We start from the raw sequence: 19681 nt of genomic DNA, 5'->3' as shown, positions 1-19681 counted from the left end.
GCTGTGTCCTGGGATCATCCCCTCCTGGATGTTGCCCAATCACCTTCTACCAAACAATTGTGATTTTCTCCTGTTCCAAGACTGCTCCTTCTCATCCTCCCAGTCACTTAACTATGCAGCAGCCACTGGTGGGCTGGTCCAACACCACCCTACTGCCTCCCACCTGTCCAGCCCTCCATCCCAGCTGCCTGGACAAGGCCCTGCCATTTCCCCTCTGTCCTGCCCTCCGTCCACCCGTCCTGGCTGCAGCACACCTCTGACCTGGTCACTGCCCTGCTCTCCTACAGGGACTTTTTACCCAAGGAGTGCTCCTCTCTCCCACCAGAATGAGACCAAACTCCTGGGTCCCCGCTGAAGCTAAGAGGCCCTCTGAGACCGCTGACCCATTTCACTCTCTATCTTTGGACCTTTTTCGGAATGCTTTGCCGTCGATGTTGTTGTGTTTCTCACCACTGAAAACAAAGAGTAAACACGAACAGAAAAACACACAAAAGCTCTTACATGAACTTTTACATGGGATACACCCCTGCAACCACTCTCCTGAAGTCCCTGTGCTACCCCTGCCCCATAACCACTGTTCTGATTTCTGTCGCCAGCTCACAGTCTTTTCATTGTTGGAAACATCCTCAAGTAGAATGTGGAGGTGAGGCTGCTCCATGCTGTGTCTGTGCACCATGGTCCTGTCCCCTCTGCTCTGTGCTGCTGAGTGATGTGCTGTTGACGAGTGTGTCACACTGGGTCCATCTTTCTTTTGTTGATGGACAGACTGGGAATGAACAGTCATAAGTCCCTGGGGATGCTGACTTTCATGCCTTCTGACTGTGTGGCTGGGAAAGAAAGTGATGGGGCACAGGGAGGCTGATGTGGAGTGCAAGAGTCAGCTTTCCATTGCTGTAACACAATGCTTGAGAAAGGGTTTATTTTGTCTCACAGTTTTAAAGGTTTCCAATCAGGGCTGCTTTGGGGCCTGTGGTGAGCCAACATATCATGGAGGAGACCATGGCAGAGCCAACTTCACAACTCACGTCTGGGATGCAAGAGAGAAAAAGGAAGAAACAGGGTGACTTGAATGAATCCTCCCACTAGGCCTGACCTCCTAAGTTCCACCACGTGGCAGAAGCACCATCTGGGGACTGGCCTTTAACACGTGGGCCTGTGGGGCACTCCGTCCTCCAGGCAGTCCTGCTGGGATCCATTCCTCTTGCTGCATGAGACACACCTACACTAAACAATTATTCTTGTTTCTGTGAAACCCAGATCCCACCAGTGCCCTTTCTGCTGAGGCAGGCCCAGGGCCTATGGGGTTGCCGATCTTCACCCTGTGGGGAAAGCATGAGGGCTGCCACTTCAGGGCAGGACAGAGCCACTGACATTTCCCATTTCACTTGCCATCCCCATGGCTACCCTAGTGTCTGTCTCAGCCAGAGCCTTCCCTGCCTCCTGGATGGCATGGCCTCCCTCAGCCACTTCACCCATCTGGTCTAGGCCATAGGTGACTCAAGGCCTTGGAAACAGCACAGAGCTCTCAGAGCAGATGGGGGGCAGAAGGGTGGCCCTCCTCTCTGGAATCTCCCTCCAACTGTGCCCCCAGTGACTGTGCCCCAGTGACCTGCCCCAAAGCCCAGGAGCAGCTTGGGGGGGCCTGGGAAGGTGGGGCTCTGCCCTCAGGAGGACTTGCTGTGGGAGTCTGGCAGAGGAGGAGAAGGGAAGAAATGTGGGAGTCCAGGAGAGCACTGAAGAGACCCTGGAAGCTCAGACACTGCAGGTCCAGGCTGCTCATGGCCACTGGATGTGCAGGGAACATGGACAGCACCTCAGTGAGGGGCCCAAGGTCAGTAGCCTGGGGACACTTGGGAGTCCCAGCAGGGTCATAGGCACAGGAGAAGAACTTTTGTCTTCCTGGGGCCCAAGAATCTGCAGTCCCTGCTGATTGACTGGGTATTGGCCAACATCAGAACTAGGAGAAGACAACGTAAAAAGGAAAAATGAATTTAATCACAATTTGGCCAAAACAGTGGAAGAAGCTGACCTGCATCTGCCTGTCCCACAAACACTGCCACCTACAGGAAGGAAGCCTGGGGACACAGATGGGCGGGCCCTGGGGACTCTGCTAAGGAGCATGGTCAGTCCCCTCCAGCCCTACTTTTCTTCCTGAGCCTGGGCTTTGCCTGGCAAATGCTTCCATCCTGGACAAGGAAGGCTAGCCTGCAGGGAGCTGCTACATGGCAGGAAGTGGCAGGGACTGAGAAAAAAGTAACTAGGAGCTTTTCTTCGAAAATTTCTGATTTTAATTGGGCGGTGTCACTGTCCTCCGCCTTGTCCATCCCAAAGTCCTGAGGGATGCCGGGCTCCATGTCATCTGGCCCTTTATTGAGGGGGTGATGCCAAGATCCCCTCAAGGGCACCCAAAACTGGAGAGTGAAAAAGCCAACCTGCAAAGACGTCCACTGGCTGCACCTAGTGGAGGACATGGGAACCCTGCTCCAAGCCTTGACAACACCTGGTTTGGGCCATCTTCATTCTGACAATTCCCGCGTCTCTGAATAATTTTTTCTGAAGACATTACTGATTGTCCACCAAGTGGTCTGAGCACATGTCACCAGGATGGACTTGTCCCATCATTTAGACTGATCTAAATGATCTTGTCAAAGGGAAAGGGACGCAGACTGTTAAGAGTCAGTGTCAAAAGACCAAATTTTTGCCAAATTTGAGCAACAAAACACGCTTAGAAAGAGCAGTTCCCAGGATAAGCATTTACCTGAGTCCTGAAGCACCTGCCTGGGGTCTGCCAGGTGTAGCACCGGGAGGGCTTGCAGTGTGGAGCCAGCCTGGTAAGCAGGTGCCCTCCTGCCCAGCCCCAGGCTCCAGGCACCCTGGCTGCAGTCACTGTCCTGTGCAAGTTCCCAGGACCCTACTTTTCTCTAGGGCTCTGTGGGTATCCACCATGAAGGTCACTGAGGACGTTTGTGAGGCCATGGGGCTCATAGCAGGTGCTCAGACCCACCTGCCATCTCATTCCCCATCCTCCCAACCCTGGGTGCATGGAGAACTTTGCCATCTGAGCCCTCACTCTCTCCTCATTCACCCTTGGGCTACCTACACCTGATTTCGATGCCAAAACCCAGACACTTTCTCTAATGCTAGAGCTCAGAGCTCCTGCACCTCCTGGGCCTCATCCTCCCCCTTAAAAGTGTGGATCCAGCGGCTCTAGCTGGGAGTCCATCTGTGATCAGGAACAGGCTCCCAGAGGCCCCAGATGTGGGGTCAATGAGGCATCAGCAGAGTGACCCAGTGACGGTGGCTACAAACTCACACTCAGGGTCTTTGGGAAAACATTTTATCTGCGATTAAATTCTATCTTTATTGTGTTACAAAACAGCACACGTCATTGGGGAAGGTGGAGAAGGTGAGAGCAGGAGGAAGCGGTGGGCTGCATGGAGACGCACAGGAGACCTCAGCCCCGGAGCCAGGTGGGCATCTCTGCAGTCTGTGAGCAGGGAGATGGAGCCCATCAGAGCAGCCAAACCTTGAGCACTCCACTGCTGAAGCTGATCAGGAGGCACTTGGTAGACACCTCCACTCCACCTCTGACCAGGGTCACATTGGCCTTCGCCTCCTTTCCACATGGCAGGGCTGAGCAAGGCCATTGTCTTAGGGCAGGGGACATCTGCAGTCGGATTTTCCAAAAGAGCCAAGGCTGCCTTTCCATGTGAAGATGGCTTGTCTACAGCCACTTTTTTCCTGGAAGGGCAGAAATAAGAACCTCTCAGGTCAGTGTCATCCCTCAAGCCATGGGGATCAGATCTTTTCTCTAGTTATAGTCCCCCCATCAGTCTATCCCTGTCATCTATGGACTAGACCCATCATCTCAGGCCTGGTCAGGAGCACAATCTGCAGCCACACACTCATGTGCCAAGACCCAGCATTAGGATCCAGGATGATCCCAGACCTGCCTGTGGAGGAAGCAAGTACCCAGCACACCACGCGTGTCTCTTCCTCAGCACGCCTGGTCCTGCTGCCTGTCCGCTATCAGCTGAGCTTGGCTCAGGTGTGTCTAGGATGGGGTTGCCCTGGTCTTTATCTTGGCATTTGTTTTGTCTTGACCTGGCTCAGCTCAGCCTGGACTTGGTCTGGGCTTTTAGTCTTGTATGGACCCTTGGCCTTGTGACTTATCCTACTCTGTTTACACAGGCTTCTGTGTGCTCCTAGATTTAACTTCAGTCTAGGTATGTCCAAGTCTCTGAATGAGCCCCCCAACCCATGGAGCTCCCTTGGGGTTAGCTGCTTGGTAAAGCGCCTGTCATCTCACTGGAACAGTCAGGCAGAACAGCCTCCTAGGCCACAGGACAGGACTCAGACTCTCCTTAACCGGCCCCTGTCTGCATCCTTCCCTGGAGGGTGCTGCTAGTACCACACAGAGCATGGGCCCGGGGGGCAGATGGGCCTGGATTCTGGTACCTGGTCTGCCCCTCGTTGCTTGAGTTCCACTGACAAAGTCACACCAATCCCCTGAGCACCTTTGCCATTTGGAAACTGAGGGGATCCCTGCTCCCTTACAGACTTGAGGCAGGTGGTCCATGACATCAGGTGTGTCGAACATCCTGCTGACTCAGGGCAGGAAAAAAGCTCTCAACTTAGGAAAGCTCTTTACTCCCCAGTTTTACCCCAGGATGGAGCCAGAAGCTCTTCCTACCCCTGTGCCTTTTCAAGTCAGACCAGACCTATGAAGTCCCTTCCCAGTGCCCCTCAGTTCCTGCTCCCACACAGCCGACTTGCTCTGTGCTCACATCCTCTCCCTGTGTCCCTCCAATCCTACTGCCTCTCTCCTCCTGCAAAAGGAGGCTCAGTCACATGCCTTGAGCTGGGTGCTGGGGCAGAGGCCAGTCCTGCAGCTCAAGAGAGAGCCCTGCTTGTTCTGGAGGGTGATGGTGCCAGCTCTGTGGCTGTGCCCTTCTTGAGGGTGGCCTGCAGGTCTGGCTGAGGGATGGAGCTTGCACAAGAATGCTCCAGGGGGGTGGGCTGGGGATGTGGCTCAAGCCATAGCGCGATGGCATGTGCAGGCCACTGGGTTCGATCCTCAGCACCACATAAAAATATAATAAAGATGTTGTGTCCACCAAAAACTAAAAAATAAATATTAAAAAATTCTCTCTCTCTCTCTCTCTCTCTCTCTCTCTCTCTCTCTCTCTCTCTCTGTCTAAAAAACAAAACAAAACAAAAAGAATGCTCCAGGGCTACTGGGAGAGAGCTTCAGAGAGTGGCAGGCAGCAGTGCAGGGCTCTGGAGGCACAGGGCAAGCAGCCAGGGCAGAGGCCTGTGTGGGAAAGGCTGCTATATACCATCTAGTAGACAAATAGACTTTCCCCAAGACCAGCTAATGAATGCACGCATCATATTCCACAGACACGTACCTGTGGACCAAGGGACACAACTCCAAGGGCAAAACTTCAGAACCAGAACTGTGCAGAGAGGGGGTGCCTTGTCCTGAGACCGTCTGACAGCTGGGTCTGTTCCTGCTCCCTGTGGCCTTCTGTGCAGCTGCACCATGTTCTGCCCACTCTGTCCAGCTTCTCAGCTCCTTCACCTTCACTCTTCATCACATGGAGTTTCCTCCCTGGGTCTGAAACAGAATTTTCTTATCATACTGCACTGCCCAATTCATGGGCTCATCCTGCCTTACTGGATAAACACTTCCTCCTGCCCCTTTCAAGTGCTTTACAATTTCTAGAAGTGGACAAGTGAGCCAGAGTTCCTTCTGATTGTTCCATCTGCATTATTGAGCCCAAGGCATGTGTGCTGAGGCTGTGTTGTGTGCTGGTCCAGTTATGAACTTACTTTCCATATAGTTTCTACTAGCTTCTTGGCCTGTAGTTTATTTGGAAATATCCATTTCAACTCATCCTCAGTGACACTTGATATTTTCATTTTAAGAAATGACTTTGATGATTAGAGGGTGGCTTTGCTTTTATTTGTGTTTCTGAGTGCCAGATCCTAAAGCCCTACTAAGGTGGATGTGTTTGCCCATCTCTCAGTTTTCAGCAGTTTCTTTTTCTCCTGAAAGTCCCTGTTGGTTGCTCTGAATGAAGGTATATATGGTTTTCTTAAATTCTAACTTCAGGTTCAGAGGAGCCCTGCAGAGCCCAAGCCAAGCTGTGATCTTTGGTTTGGGTTCTTCTAGAGGGAAGCAGTGGTGGAGGCTCCAGGAGAAGAGTCATTTGGAGGGACCAGAGAGCCAGGAGAAGCCTGGGGAAGGAGAGCAGCCCTGGAAGCTGGATGGAAGCAGGGGAGACAGCAAACGGGTATTAGCCTTCACAGCTGGGCTGTAGGACAGAGCTGGCCCTGTGGCCCCAAACCCTGCCAGCTCTGCTGCATCCTGCCTCAATGCCATGTGCATATTTCCTTGTGCCTGGGAACATGTGTGGAGAAGCCATGCTTGGCCATGGCAGGGCTCATGCTTGGACATTTCAGCCCAGCCTAGGCTGCTAGGACCAGACTCCGGGCCTCCTGTTCCCTGCTATTCTCATGGCTTATGACCTGGGGATCTCTCCACCGAGTCTTGCTATCACCTGAGTCTTTTTCAGTTGCAAACATGGCGTGCTCTACTCCAGGTCCCTTCCTAGCCATGCAGAGTACAGGTCACATGAGGCATCTACAAAAGGAAAATCGGCAATCACCACCTGTTGCAGGCTGGTTTGCTGTTTTGATAATTGTCTCAATTTAATGATGAGATGGAGAAAAGGTTAATAATGCAGGAATGTTTATGTCTGTAGCTATTCCATTGTGAATAGCTACAAAAGTGTGTGGAACTACACGTCCAGTACTCAACACTGGCATCCATTCAACGCAGAACACCCCTTTGCCCTACAAAAAGTAGTGCAATACACATGAATGTTCCGCTTATTTTGTTTTTGTCTTATGTATAAATGAAATTATCAGTCAACATTCTTGTCAGAACTACACTCAATATCAGCCAGTGAACACCACAAGCAAATTCTCTCTTGAATCAGATAGCAGTGAAGCATTTGCTATGAGATTGATCTCATCTATGGTAGTTCTGTGGCAACCATCAGCTGGCTACAGATACAAAAGTCCAGCCAGAACTGAAGCATTTGGTGAAAAGCCCTTGATCTGTGGAATTTACAATCAAGAGACGTTTATTTTAAGATGACTTGTGAAGTGCATGTACCAGTGAAGTTAATAATGAGCACACAAGTGCTCTTCAGAAAGCCTGCTGATCCACATCCAATGGAACCACAGGTCGGGTGCAGGGAGGGGCCCACTGGTGACCTCTGAAGTCCCACCAGAGCTAAGGGGCATGGCACACACTGGGTGAGGCCCCGGACAAAGCAGGGCCCAGGCCCACCCCACTCAGATCCTTTCCCCACTCACCTGCTAGGCCTGGAGCTCTTGTTCCTCCCCTCAGTGCTGCTCCTCGACTGGGTACAGAGCAGAACTTGGCGAGTATGTCCCCAAAATGCTGCACTCAAGATGGGAAAGGAGAACCCACTCTCAAACCCCAACACTTCCTCCAGGAAGGAACAGCCAGGACAGCCAAATGTCTCCAGCAAGCATCACAAGCTGGGCCATGAAGGTCAGCTACACATTTAGAGCAGCCATGCACCGCACCATGGGCAGCCAAGAAATTCAAACACCCAGTATCTCAAGAACCCAAAAGAAATGACATAATAAGCTCTAAAAAAACAAGCAAAAAAGGAAATACTCAAAGAGTCCAGGTGACTGAGCAGGCAGACCAGAGTGAATGAGAGCCCAGTAAAGAAGAGGACCTAGGATGAAGACAGAGGAGGACACTGGTAGGCAAAAAACACTCACCAACAGAGCCCAGACATCAACCACAGGCCTCAGAGAAGACCCACTAAAAACTACTGAGAGAAGGGCGCTCACCCCTCAGGACCCTGAGGGGACTGACCCAGGAGCACTAGGACAAGAGAAACAGAGGACACTGAGCCCTGGCGGGCAAGGGGCGCTCACCCACAGGGCCCAGGGCAGACTGAGCACTGGCGAGGGAGGGGCACCAGCCACGGGCCCCAGAGGAGACCCACTGGGCACTGCTGGGCGAGGGGCGCTCAACCCTCAGGACCCAGAGGGGACCCAGCCGGGGGCGCTCAGCCTGGGGACACAGAGGACACTGGGGACCAGCGGGCGAGGGGCGCTCACCCGCGGGCCCCAGAGGCCACTGCTCCCTGGCGCGCCTGGGGGGCTAACCCCAGAGGCCCGGGCACACCGAGGACCCGCGGGCGAGGGGCGCTCACCCGCGGGCCCCGGAGGACAAGGGGCGCTCACCAGCAGGGCCCAGAGCGCCCAGGAAACTGCCGGCCAGGCCGCCTGGGGCGCTCGCCCAGGGCCAGCAGGCCGGGCCCAGCACCGCCGAAGGGAGGGGTGCTCACCCCCAGGAACTAAGGAAGCCTGATCCCCCGCCCCCACCCCGAGCGCCAGGGCGGCTCCCCTCCACACTCAGGGCCGCCCGGAGCACTGCTGGGTGAGGGGCGCTCACCCCCAGGACCCCGAGCAGCAGCCTGAGCGCTGGGGGGCTGAGGGAGCTCACCCGCAGCAGCAACCCTGGAGAATGAGTGCCTGTGGGCGAGGGGCGCTCACCCACGGGGCTCAGAGTCCTGGGCTCCTTTTGCGGAGATGCCCTCAGCCCCAAGTCTCCCTTACCTGGGCCAGGGTGCCACAGTGGTGCCCTTTTCACGGGTCTCAGCAGGTCCTCCATGAGGGTGGGGAGAGGTCCTCTGCCAAATCTCCCCCCTGGCTCCTGCCCGGGTGGCCGTTGCTCCGGATCCAAGGGTCCCACAGGGTTCTTCCCTGGGGCCCAGAGCGGGCCCGGTGGGAGCGCGCCCGGTGGCGCGTCCCAGGTGATCCCCACAGGCCTTGGAAACTGGCCCCGCATCCACTGGTGCCAGGGACCTCCGCGATCCCGGGCAGGTTGGGGTCGTGCACAGGAGCGCAGCCCCCTGGGCCCAAAGGCCAGAAAATGGTGTGTCCGGCGGGATGGATCCGGGTCCTGGGTGCCCTTGGACTGGAGATCCCCTAACAGTGTTCTCTCGGGGTCGCAGGTTTCCAGCACAAGCCTGCCTGCAGGGCCGCACCAGAGGCCAAAAGCCAGGTGTTTGCCAGTTGGAGCTCTCCACCTTGCTCCAAGTCTCCGGGGGTGGCTTCCTCCACAGGGACTCTTCACCCCTCAGGCCAAAGAGGGTGTCCCAGGCTGGGAGAGAAAGACCCCAGCCACACAGTTCACTCCCCAGGCGCCAGGCGGCCTTAGCGCTCAGAGGAGACTGGGCCCTGGCGGGCAAGGGGAACTCCCCCACAGGCCCAGAGGACACTGAGCCCTGGCGGGCGAGGGGCGCTCACCCACAGGGCCCAGGGCAGACTGAGCACTGGCGAGGGAGGGGCACCAGCCACGGGCCCCAGAGGAGACCCACTGGGCACTGCTGGGCGAGGGGCGCTCACCCCTCAGGACCCAGAGGGGACCCAGCCGGGGGCGCTCAGCCTGGGGACACAGAGGACACTGGGGACCAGCGGGCGAGGGGCGCTCACCCGCGGGCCCCAGAGGCCACTGCTCCCTGGCGCGCCTGGGGGGCTAACCCCAGAGGCCCGGGCACACCGAGGACCCGCGGGCGAGGGGCGCTCACCCGCGGGCCCCGGAGGACAAGGGGCGCTCACCAGCAGGGCCCAGAGCGCCCAGGAAACTGCCGGCCAGGCCGCCTGGGGCGCTCGCCCAGGGCCAGCAGGCCGGGCCCAGCACCGCCGAAGGGAGGGGTGCTCACCCCCAGGAACTAAGGAAGCCTGATCCCCCGCCCCCACCCCGAGCGCCAGGGCGGCTCCCCTCCACACTCAGGGCCGCCCGGAGCACTGCTGGGTGAGGGGCGCTCACCCCCAGGACCCCGAGCAGCAGCCTGAGCGCTGGGGGGCTGAGGGAGCTCACCCGCAGCAGCAACCCTGGAGAATGAGTGCCTGTGGGCGAGGGGCGCTCACCCACGGGGCTCAGAGTCCTGGGCTCCTTTTGCGGAGATGCCCTCAGCCCCAAGTCTCCCTTACCTGGGCCAGGGTGCCACAGTGGTGCCCTTTTCACGGGTCTCAGCAGGTCCTCCATGAGGGTGGGGAGAGGTCCTCTGCCAAATCTCCCCCCTGGCTCCTGCCCGGGTGGCCGTTGCTCCGGATCCAAGGGTCCCACAGGGTTCTTCCCTGGGGCCCAGAGCGGGCCCGGTGGGAGCGCGCCCGGTGGCGCGTCCCAGGTGATCCCCACAGGCCTTGGAAACTGGCCCCGCATCCACTGGTGCCAGGGACCTCCGCGATCCCGGGCAGGTTGGGGTCGTGCACAGGAGCGCAGCCCCCTGGGCCCAAAGGCCAGAAAATGGTGTGTCCGGCGGGATGGATCCGGGTCCTGGGTGCCCTTGGACTGGAGATCCCCTAACAGTGTTCTCTCGGGGTCGCAGGTTTCCAGCACAAGCCTGCCTGCAGGGCCGCACCAGAGGCCAAAAGCCAGGTGTTTGCCAGTTGGAGCTCTCCACCTTGCTCCAAGTCTCCGGGGGTGGCTTCCTCCACAGGGACTCTTCACCCCTCAGGCCAAAGAGGGTGTCCCAGGCTGGGAGAGAAAGACCCCAGCCACACAGTTCACTCCCCAGGCGCCAGGCGGCCTTAGCGCTCAGAGGAGACTGGGCCCTGGCGGGCAAGGGGAACTCCCCCACAGGCCCAGAGGACACTGAGCCCTGGCGGGCGAGGGGCGCTCACCCACAGGGCCCAGGGCAGACTGAGCACTGGCGAGGGAGGGGCACCAGCCACGGGCCCCAGAGGAGACCCACTGGGCACTGCTGGGCGAGGGGCGCTCACCCCTCAGGACCCAGAGGGGACCCAGCCGGGGGCGCTCAGCCTGGGGACACAGAGGACACTGGGGACCAGCGGGCGAGGGGCGCTCACCCGCGGGCCCCAGAGGCCACTGCTCCCTGGCGCGCCTGGGGGCTAACCCCAGAGGCCCGGGCACACCGAGGACACGCGGGCGAGGGGCGCTCACCCGCGGGCCCCGGAGGACAAGGGGCGCTCACCAGCAGGGCCCAGAGCGCCCAGGAAACTGCCGGCCAGGCCGCCTGGGGCGCTCGCCCAGGGCCAGCAGGCCGGGCCCAGCACCGCCGAAGGGAGGGGTGCTCACCCCCAGGAACTAAGGAAGCCTGATCCCCCGCCCCCACCCCGAGCGCCAGGGCGGCTCCCCTCCACACTCAGGGCCGCCCGGAGCACTGCTGGGTGAGGGGCGCTCACCCCCAGGACCCCGAGCAGCAGCCTGAGCGCTGGGGGGCTGAGGGAGCTCACCTGCAGCAGCAACCCTGGAGAATGAGTGCCTGTGGGCGAGGGGCGCTCACCCACGGGGCTCAGAGTCCTGGGCTCCTTTTGCGGAGATGCCCTCAGCCCCAAGTCTCCCTTACCTGGGCCAGGGTGCCACAGTGGTGCCCTTTTCACGGGTCTCAGCAGGTCCTCCATGAGGGTGGGGAGAGGTCCTCTGCCAAATCTCCCCCCTGGCTCCTGCCCGGGTGGCCGTTGCTCCGGATCCAAGGGTCCCACAGGGTTCTTCCCTGGGGCCCAGAGCGCGCCCGGTGGGAGCGCGCCCGGTGGCACGTCCCAGGTGATCCCCACAGGCCTTGGAAACTGGCCCCGCATCCACTGGTGCCAGGGACCTCCGCGATCCCGGGCAGGTTGTGGTCGTGCACAGGAGCGCAGCCCCCTGGGCCCAAAGGCCAGAAAATGGTGTGTCCGGCGGGATGGATCCGGGTCCTGGGTGCCCTTGGACTGGAGATCCCCTAACAGTGTTCTCTCGGGGTCGCAGGTTTCCAGCACAAGCCTGCCTGCAGGGCCGCACCAGAGGCCAAAAGCCAGGTGTTTGCCAGTTGGAGCTCTCCACCTTGCTCCAAGTCTCCGGGGGTGGCTTCCTCCACAGGGACTCTTCACCCCTCAGGCCAAAGAGGGTGTCCCAGGCTGGGAGAGAAAGACCCCAGCCACACAGTTCACTCCCCAGGCGCCAGGCGGCCTTAGCGCTCAGAGGAGACTGGGCCCTGGCGGGCAAGGGGAACTCCCCCACAGGCCCAGAGGACACTGAGCCCTGGCGGGCGAGGGGCGCTCACCCACAGGGCCCAGGGCAGACTGAGCACTGGCGAGGGAGGGGCACCAGCCACGGGCCCCAGAGGAGACCCACTGGGCACTGCTGGGCGAGGGGCGCTCACCCCTCAGGACCCAGAGGGGACCCAGCCGGGGGCGCTCAGCCTGGGGACACAGAGGACACTGGGGACCAGCGGGCGAGGGGCGCTCACCCGCGGGCCCCAGAGGCCACTGCTCCCTGGCGCGCCTGGGGGGCTAACCCCAGAGGCCCGGGCACACCGAGGACCCGCGGGCGAGGGGCGCTCACCCGCGGGCCCCGGAGGACAAGGGGCGCTCACCAGCAGGGCCCAGAGCGCCCAGGAAACTGCCGGCCAGGCCGCCTGGGGCGCTCGCCCAGGGCCAGCAGGCCGGGCCCAGCACCGCCGAAGGGAGGGGTGCTCACCCCCAGGAACTAAGGAAGCCTGATCCCCCGCCCCCACCCCGAGCGCCAGGGCGGCTCCCCTCCACACTCAGGGCCGCCCGGAGCACTGCTGGGTGAGGGGCGCTCACCCCCAGGACCCCGAGCAGCAGCCTGAGCGCTGGGGGGCTGAGGGAGCTCACCCGCAGCAGCAACCCTGGAGAATGAGTGCCTGTGGGCGAGGGGCGCTCACCCACGGGGCTCAGAGTCCTGGGCTCCTTTTGCGGAGATGCCCTCAGCCCCAAGTCTCCCTTACCTGGGCCAGGGTGCCACAGTGGTGCCCTTTTCACGGGTCTCAGCAGGTCCTCCATGAGGGTGGGGAGAGGTCCTCTGCCAAATCTCCCCCCTGGCTCCTGCCCGGGTGGCCGTTGCTCCGGATCCAAGGGTCCCACAGGGTTCTTCCCTGGGGCCCAGAGCGCGCCCGGTGGGAGCGCGCCCGGTGGCGCGTCCCAGGTGATCCCCACAGGCCTTGGAAACTGGCCCCGCATCCACTGGTGCCAGGGACCTCCGCGATCCCGGGCAGGTTGGGGTCGTGCACAGGAGCGCAGCCCCCTGGGCCCAAAGGCCAGAAAATGGTGTGTCCGGCGGGATGGATCCGGGTCCTGGGTGCCCTTGGACTGGAGATCCCCTAACAGTGTTCTCTCGGGGTCGCAGGTTTCCAGCACAAGCCTGCCTGCAGGGCCGCACCAGAGGCCAAAAGCCAGGTGTTTGCCAGTTGGAGCTCTCCACCTTGCTCCAAGTCTCCGGGGGTGGCTTCCTCCACAGGGACTCTTCACCCCTCAGGCCAAAGAGGGTGTCCCAGGCTGGGAGAGAAAGACCCCAGCCACACAGTTCACTCCCCAGGCGCCAGGCGGCCTTAGCGCTCAGAGGAGACTGGGCCCTGGCGGGCAAGGAGAACTCCCCCACAGGCCCAGAGGACACTGAGCCCTGGCGGGCGAGGGGCGCTCACCCACAGGGCCCAGGGCAGACTGAGCACTGGCGAGGGAGGGGCACCAGCCACGGGCCCCAGAGGAGACCCACTGGGCACTGCTGGGCGAGGGGCGCTCACCCCTCAGGACCCAGAGGGGACCCAGCCGGGGGCGCTCAGCCTGGGGACACAGAGGACACTGGGGACCAGCGGGCGAGGGGCGCTCACCCGCGGGCCCCAGAGGCCACTGCTCCCTGGCGCGCCTGGGGGGCTAACCCCAGAGGCCCGGGCACACCGAGGACCCGCGGGCGAGGGGCGCTCACCCGCGGGCCCCGGAGGACAAGGGGCGCTCACCAGCAGGGCCCAGAGCGCCCAGGAAACTGCCGGCCAGGCCGCCTGGGGCGCTCGCCCAGGGCCAGCAGGCCGGGCCCAGCACCGCCGAAGGGAGGGGTGCTCACCCCCAGGAACTAAGGAAGCCTGATCCCCCGCCCCCACCCCGAGCGCCAGGGCGGCTCCCCTCCACACTCAGGGCCGCCCGGAGCACTGCTGGGTGAGGGGCGCTCACCCCCAGGACCCCGAGCAGCAGCCTGAGCGCTGGGGGGCTGAGGGAGCTCACCCGCAGCAGCAACCCTGGAGAATGAGTGCCTGTGGGCGAGGGGCGCTCACCCACGGGGCTCAGAGTCCTGGGCTCCTTTTGCGGAGATGCCCTCAGCCCCAAGTCTCCCTTACCTGGGCCAGGGTGCCACAGTGGTGCCCTTTTCACGGGTCTCAGCAGGTCCTCCATGAGGGTGGGGAGAGGTCCTCTGCCAAATCTCCCCCCTGGCTCCTGCCCGGGTGGCCGTTGCTCCGGATCCAAGGGTCCCACAGGGTTCTTCCCTGGGGCCCAGAGCGCGCCCGGTGGGAGCGCGCCCGGTGGCGCGTCCCAGGTGATCCCCACAGGCCTTGGAAACTGGCCCCGCATCCACTGGTGCCAGGGACCTCCGCGATCCCGGGCAGGTTGTGGTCGTGCACAGGAGCGCAGCCCCCTGGGCCCAAAGGCCAGAAAATGGTGTGTCCGGCGGGATGGATCCGGGTCCTGGGTGCCCTTGGACTGGAGATCCCCTAACAGTGTTCTCTCGGGGTCGCAGGTTTCCAGCACAAGCCTGCCTGCAGGGCCGCACCAGAGGCCAAAAGCCAGGTGTTTGCCAGTTGGAGCTCTCCACCTTGCTCCAAGTCTCCGGGGGTGGCTTCCTCCACAGGGACTCTTCACCCCTCAGGCCAAAGAGGGTGTCCCAGGCTGGGAGAGAAAGACCCCAGCCACACAGTTCACTCCCCAGGCGCCAGGCGGCCTTAGCGCTCAGAGGAGACTGGGCCCTGGCGGGCAAGGGGAACTCCCCCACAGGCCCAGAGGACACTGAGCCCTGGCGGGCGAGGGGCGCTCACCCACAGGGCCCAGGGCAGACTGAGCACTGGCGAGGGAGGGGCACCAGCCACGGGCCCCAGAGGAGACCCACTGGGCACTGCTGGGCGAGGGGCGCTCACCCCTCAGGACCCAGAGGGGACCCAGCCGGGGGCGCTCAGCCTGGGGACACAGAGGACACTGGGGACCAGCGGGCGAGGGGCGCTCACCCGCGGGCCCCAGAGGCCACTGCTCCCTGGCGCGCCTGGGGGCTAACCCCAGAGGCCCGGGCACACCGAGGACCCGCGGGCGAGGGGCGCTCACCCGCGGGCCCCGGAGGACAAGGGGCGCTCACCAGCAGGGCCCAGAGCGCCCAGGAAACTGCCGGCCAGGCCGCCTGGGGCGCTCGCCCAGGGCCAGCAGGCCGGGCCCAGCACCGCCGAAGGGAGGGGTGCTCACCCCCAGGAACTAAGGAAGCCTGATCCCCCGCCCCCACCCCGAGCGCCAGGGCGGCTCCCCTCCACACTCAGGGCCGCCCGGAGCACTGCTGGGTGAGGGGCGCTCACCCCCAGGACCCCGAGCAGCAGCCTGAGCGCTGGGGGGCTGAGGGAGCTCACCTGCAGCAGCAACCCTGGAGAATGAGTGCCTGTGGGCGAGGGGCGCTCACCCACGGGGCTCAGAGTCCTGGGCTCCTTTTGCGGAGATGCCCTCAGCCCCAAGTCTCCCTTACCTGGGCCAGGGTGCCACAGTGGTGCCCTTTTCACGGGTCTCAGCAGGTCCTCCATGAGGGTGGGGAGAGGTCCTCTGCCAAATCTCCCCCCTGGCTCCTGCCCGGGTGGCCGTTGCTCCGGATCCAAGGGTCCCACAGGGTTCTTCCCTGGGGCCCAGAGCGCGCCCGGTGGGAGCGCGCCCGGTGGCGCGTCCCAGGTGATCCCCACAGGCCTTGGAAACTGGCCCCGCATCCACTGGTGCCAGGGACCTCCGCGATCCCGGGCAGGTTGTGGTCGTGCACAGGAGCGCAGCCCCCTGGGCCCAAAGGCCAGAAAATGGTGTGTCCGGCGGGATGGATCCGGGTCCTGGGTGCCCTTGGACTGGAGATCCCCTAACAGTGTTCTCTCGGGGTCGCAGGTTTCCAGCACAAGCCTGCCTGCAGGGCCGCACCAGAGGCCAAAAGCCAGGTGTTTGCCAGTTGGAGCTCTCCACCTTGCTCCAAGTCTCCGGGGGTGGCTTCCTCCACAGGGACTCTTCACCCCTCAGGCCAAAGAGGGTGTCCCAGGCTGGGAGAGAAAGACCCCAGCCACACAGTTCACTCCCCAGGCGCCAGGCGGCCTTAGCGCTCAGAGGAGACTGGGCCCTGGCGGGCAAGGGGAACTCCCCCACAGGCCCAGAGGACACTGAGCCCTGGCGGGCGAGGGGCGCTCACCCACAGGGCCCAGGGCAGACTGAGCACTGGCGAGGGAGGGGCACCAGCCACGGGCCCCAGAGGAGACCCACTGGGCACTGCTGGGCGAGGGGCGCTCACCCCTCAGGACCCAGAGGGGACCCAGCCGGGGGCGCTCAGCCTGGGGACACAGAGGACACTGGGGACCAGCGGGCGAGGGGCGCTCACCCGCGGGCCCCAGAGGCCACTGCTCCCTGGCGCGCCTGGGGGGCTAACCCCAGAGGCCCGGGCACACCGAGGACCCGCGGGCGAGGGGCGCTCACCCGCGGGCCCCGGAGGACAAGGGGCGCTCACCAGCAGGGCCCAGAGCGCCCAGGAAACTGCCGGCCAGGCCGCCTGGGGCGCTCGCCCAGGGCCAGCAGGCCGGGCCCAGCACCGCCGAAGGGAGGGGTGCTCACCCCCAGGAACTAAGGAAGCCTGATCCCCCGCCCCCACCCCGAGCGCCAGGGCGGCTCCCCTCCACACTCAGGGCCGCCCGGAGCACTGCTGGGTGAGGGGCGCTCACCCCCAGGACCCCGAGCAGCAGCCTGAGCGCTGGGGGGCTGAGGGAGCTCACCCGCAGCAGCAACCCTGGAGAATGAGTGCCTGTGGGCGAGGGGCGCTCACCCACGGGGCTCAGAGTCCTGGGCTCCTTTTGCGGAGATGCCCTCAGCCCCAAGTCTCCCTTACCTGGGCCAGGGTGCCACAGTGGTGCCCTTTTCACGGGTCTCAGCAGGTCCTCCATGAGGGTGGGGAGAGGTCCTCTGCCAAATCTCCCCCCTGGCTCCTGCCCGGGTGGCCGTTGCTCCGGATCCAAGGGTCCCACAGGGTTCTTCCCTGGGGCCCAGAGCGCGCCCGGTGGGAGCGCGCCCGGTGGCGCGTCCCAGGTGATCCCCACAGGCCTTGGAAACTGGCCCCGCATCCACTGGTGCCAGGGACCTCCGCGATCCCGGGCAGGTTGGGGTCGTGCACAGGAGCGCAGCCCCCTGGGCCCAAAGGCCAGAAAATGGTGTGTCCGGCGGGATGGCTCCGGGTCCTGGGTGCCCTTGGACTGGAGATCCCCTAACAGTGTTCTCTCGGGGTCGCAGGTTTCCAGCACAAGCCTGCCTGCAGGGCCGCACCAGAGGCCAAAAGCCAGGTGTTTGCCAGTTGGAGCTCTCCACCTTGCTCCAAGTCTCCGGGGGTGGCTTCCTCCACAGGGACTCTTCACCCCTCAGGCCAAAGAGGGTGTCCCAGGCTGGGAGAGAAAGACCCCAGCCACACAGTTCACTCCCCAGGCGCCAGGCGGCCTTAGCGCTCAGAGGAGACTGGGCCCTGGCGGGCAAGGAGAACTCCCCCACAGGCCCAGAGGACACTGAGCCCTGGCGGGCGAGGGGCGCTCACCCACAGGGCCCAGGGCAGACTGAGCACTGGCGAGGGAGGGGCACCAGCCACGGGCCCCAGAGGAGACCCACTGGGCACTGCTGGGCGAGGGGCGCTCACCCCTTAGGACCCAGAGGGGACCCAGCCGGGGGCGCTCAGCCTGGGGACACAGAGGACACTGGGGACCAGCGGGCGAGGGGCGCTCACCCGCGGGCCCCAGAGGCCACTGCTCCCTGGCGCGCCTGGGGGCTAACCCCAGAGGCCCGGGCACACCGAGGACCCGCGGGCGAGGGGCGCTCACCCGCGGGCCCCGGAGGACAAGGGGCGCTCACCAGCAGGGCCCAGAGCGCCCAGGAAACTGCCGGCCAGGCCGCCTGGGGCGCTCGCCCAGGGCCAGCAGGCCGGGCCCAGCACCGCCGAAGGGAGGGGTGCTCACCCCCAGGAACTAAGGAAGCCTGATCCCCCGCCCCCACCCCGAGCGCCAGGGCGGCTCCCCTCCACACTCAGGGCCGCCCGGAGCACTGCTGGGTGAGGGGCGCTCACCCCCAGGACCCCGAGCAGCAGCCTGAGCGCTGGGGGGCTGAGGGAGCTCACCCGCAGCAGCAACCCTGGAGAATGAGTGCCTGTGGGCGAGGGGCGCTCACCCACGGGGCTCAGAGTCCTGGGCTCCTTTTGCGGAGATGCCCTCAGCCCCAAGTCTCCCTTACCTGGGCCAGGGTGCCACAGTGGTGCCCTTTTCACGGGTCTCAGCAGGTCCTCCATGAGGGTGGGGAGAGGTCCTCTGCCAAATCTCCCCCCTGGCTCCTGCCCGGGTGGCCGTTGCTCCGGATCCAAGGGTCCCACAGGGTTCTTCCCTGGGGCCCAGAGCGCGCCCGGTGGGAGCGCGCCCGGTGGCGCGTCCCAGGTGATCCCCACAGGCCTTGGAAACTGGCCCCGCATCCACTGGTGCCAGGGACCTCCGCGATCCCGGGCAGGTTGGGGTCGTGCACAGGAGCGCAGCCCCCTGGGCCCAAAGGCCAGAAAATGGTGTGTCCGGCGGGATGGATCCGGGTCCTGGGTGCCCTTGGACTGGAGATCCCCTAACAGTGTTCTCTCGGGGTCGCAGGTTTCCAGCACAAGCCTGCCTGCAGGGCCGCACCAGAGGCCAAAAGCCAGGTGTTTGCCAGTTGGAGCTCTCCACCTTGCTCCAAGTCTCCGGGGGTGGCTTCCTCCACAGGGACTCTTCACCCCTCAGGCCAAAGAGGGTGTCCCAGGCTGGGAGAGAAAGACCCCAGCCACACAGTTCACTCCCCAGGCGCCAGGCGGCCTTAGCGCTCAGAGGAGACTGGGCCCTGGCGGGCAAGGGGAACTCCCCCACAGGCCCAGAGGACACTGAGCCCTGGCGGGCGAGGGGCGCTCACCCACAGGGCCCAGGGCAGACTGAGCACTGGCGAGGGAGGGGCACCAGCCACGGGCCCCAGAGGAGACCCACTGGGCACTGCTGGGCGAGGGGCGCTCACCCCTCAGGACCCAGAGGGGACCCAGCCGGGGGCGCTCAGCCTGGGGACACAGAGGACACTGGGGACCAGCGGGCGAGGGGCGCTCACCCGCGGGCCCCAGAGGCCACTGCTCCCTGGCGCGCCTGGGGGCTAACCCCAGAGGCCCGGGCACACCGAGGACCCGCGGGCGAGGGGCGCTCACCCGCGGGCCCCGGAGGACAAGGGGCGCTCACCAGCAGGGCCCAGAGCGCCCAGGAAACTGCCGGCCAGGCCGCCTGGGGCGCTCGCCCAGGGCCAGCAGGCCGGGCCCAGCACCGCCGAAGGGAGGGGTGCTCACCCCCAGGAACTAAGGAAGCCTGATCCCCCGCCCCCACCCCGAGCGCCAGGGCGGCTCCCCTCCACACTCAGGGCCGCCCGGAGCACTGCTGGGTGAGGGGCGCTCACCCCCAGGACCCCGAGCAGCAGCCTGAGCGCTGGGGGGCTGAGGGAGCTCACCTGCAGCAGCAACCCTGGAGAATGAGTGCCTGTGGGCGAGGGGCGCTCACCCACGGGGCTCAGAGTCCTGGGCTCCTTTTGC

At 63.3% G+C, this 19681-nt stretch overlaps 1 long non-coding RNA gene across 1 annotated transcript; it reads right to left on the bottom strand.

Annotated features, from left to right (window-relative positions):
• Positions 1-3323: 3323 nt before the first annotated feature.
• On the bottom strand, positions 3324-8114 carry LOC144374471 (uncharacterized). The gene is made up of 4 exons (XR_013433856.1): positions 7390-8114; positions 6567-6649; positions 5412-5620; positions 3324-3741 (listed from the first exon to the last, which is right to left on the bottom strand). It is a non-coding gene; the product is annotated as an uncharacterized LOC144374471 (long non-coding RNA).
• Between the last annotated feature and the right edge of the window lie 11567 nt (positions 8115-19681).

This window comes from Ictidomys tridecemlineatus, unplaced genomic scaffold (assembly GCF_052094955.1).
Source record: "Ictidomys tridecemlineatus isolate mIctTri1 unplaced genomic scaffold, mIctTri1.hap1 Scaffold_712, whole genome shotgun sequence".
NCBI lineage: Eukaryota > Metazoa > Chordata > Mammalia > Rodentia > Sciuridae > Ictidomys > Ictidomys tridecemlineatus.
The sequence above is the reverse complement of the archived record's forward strand: the minus strand, read 5'-3'. Positions and strand labels throughout refer to the sequence as shown.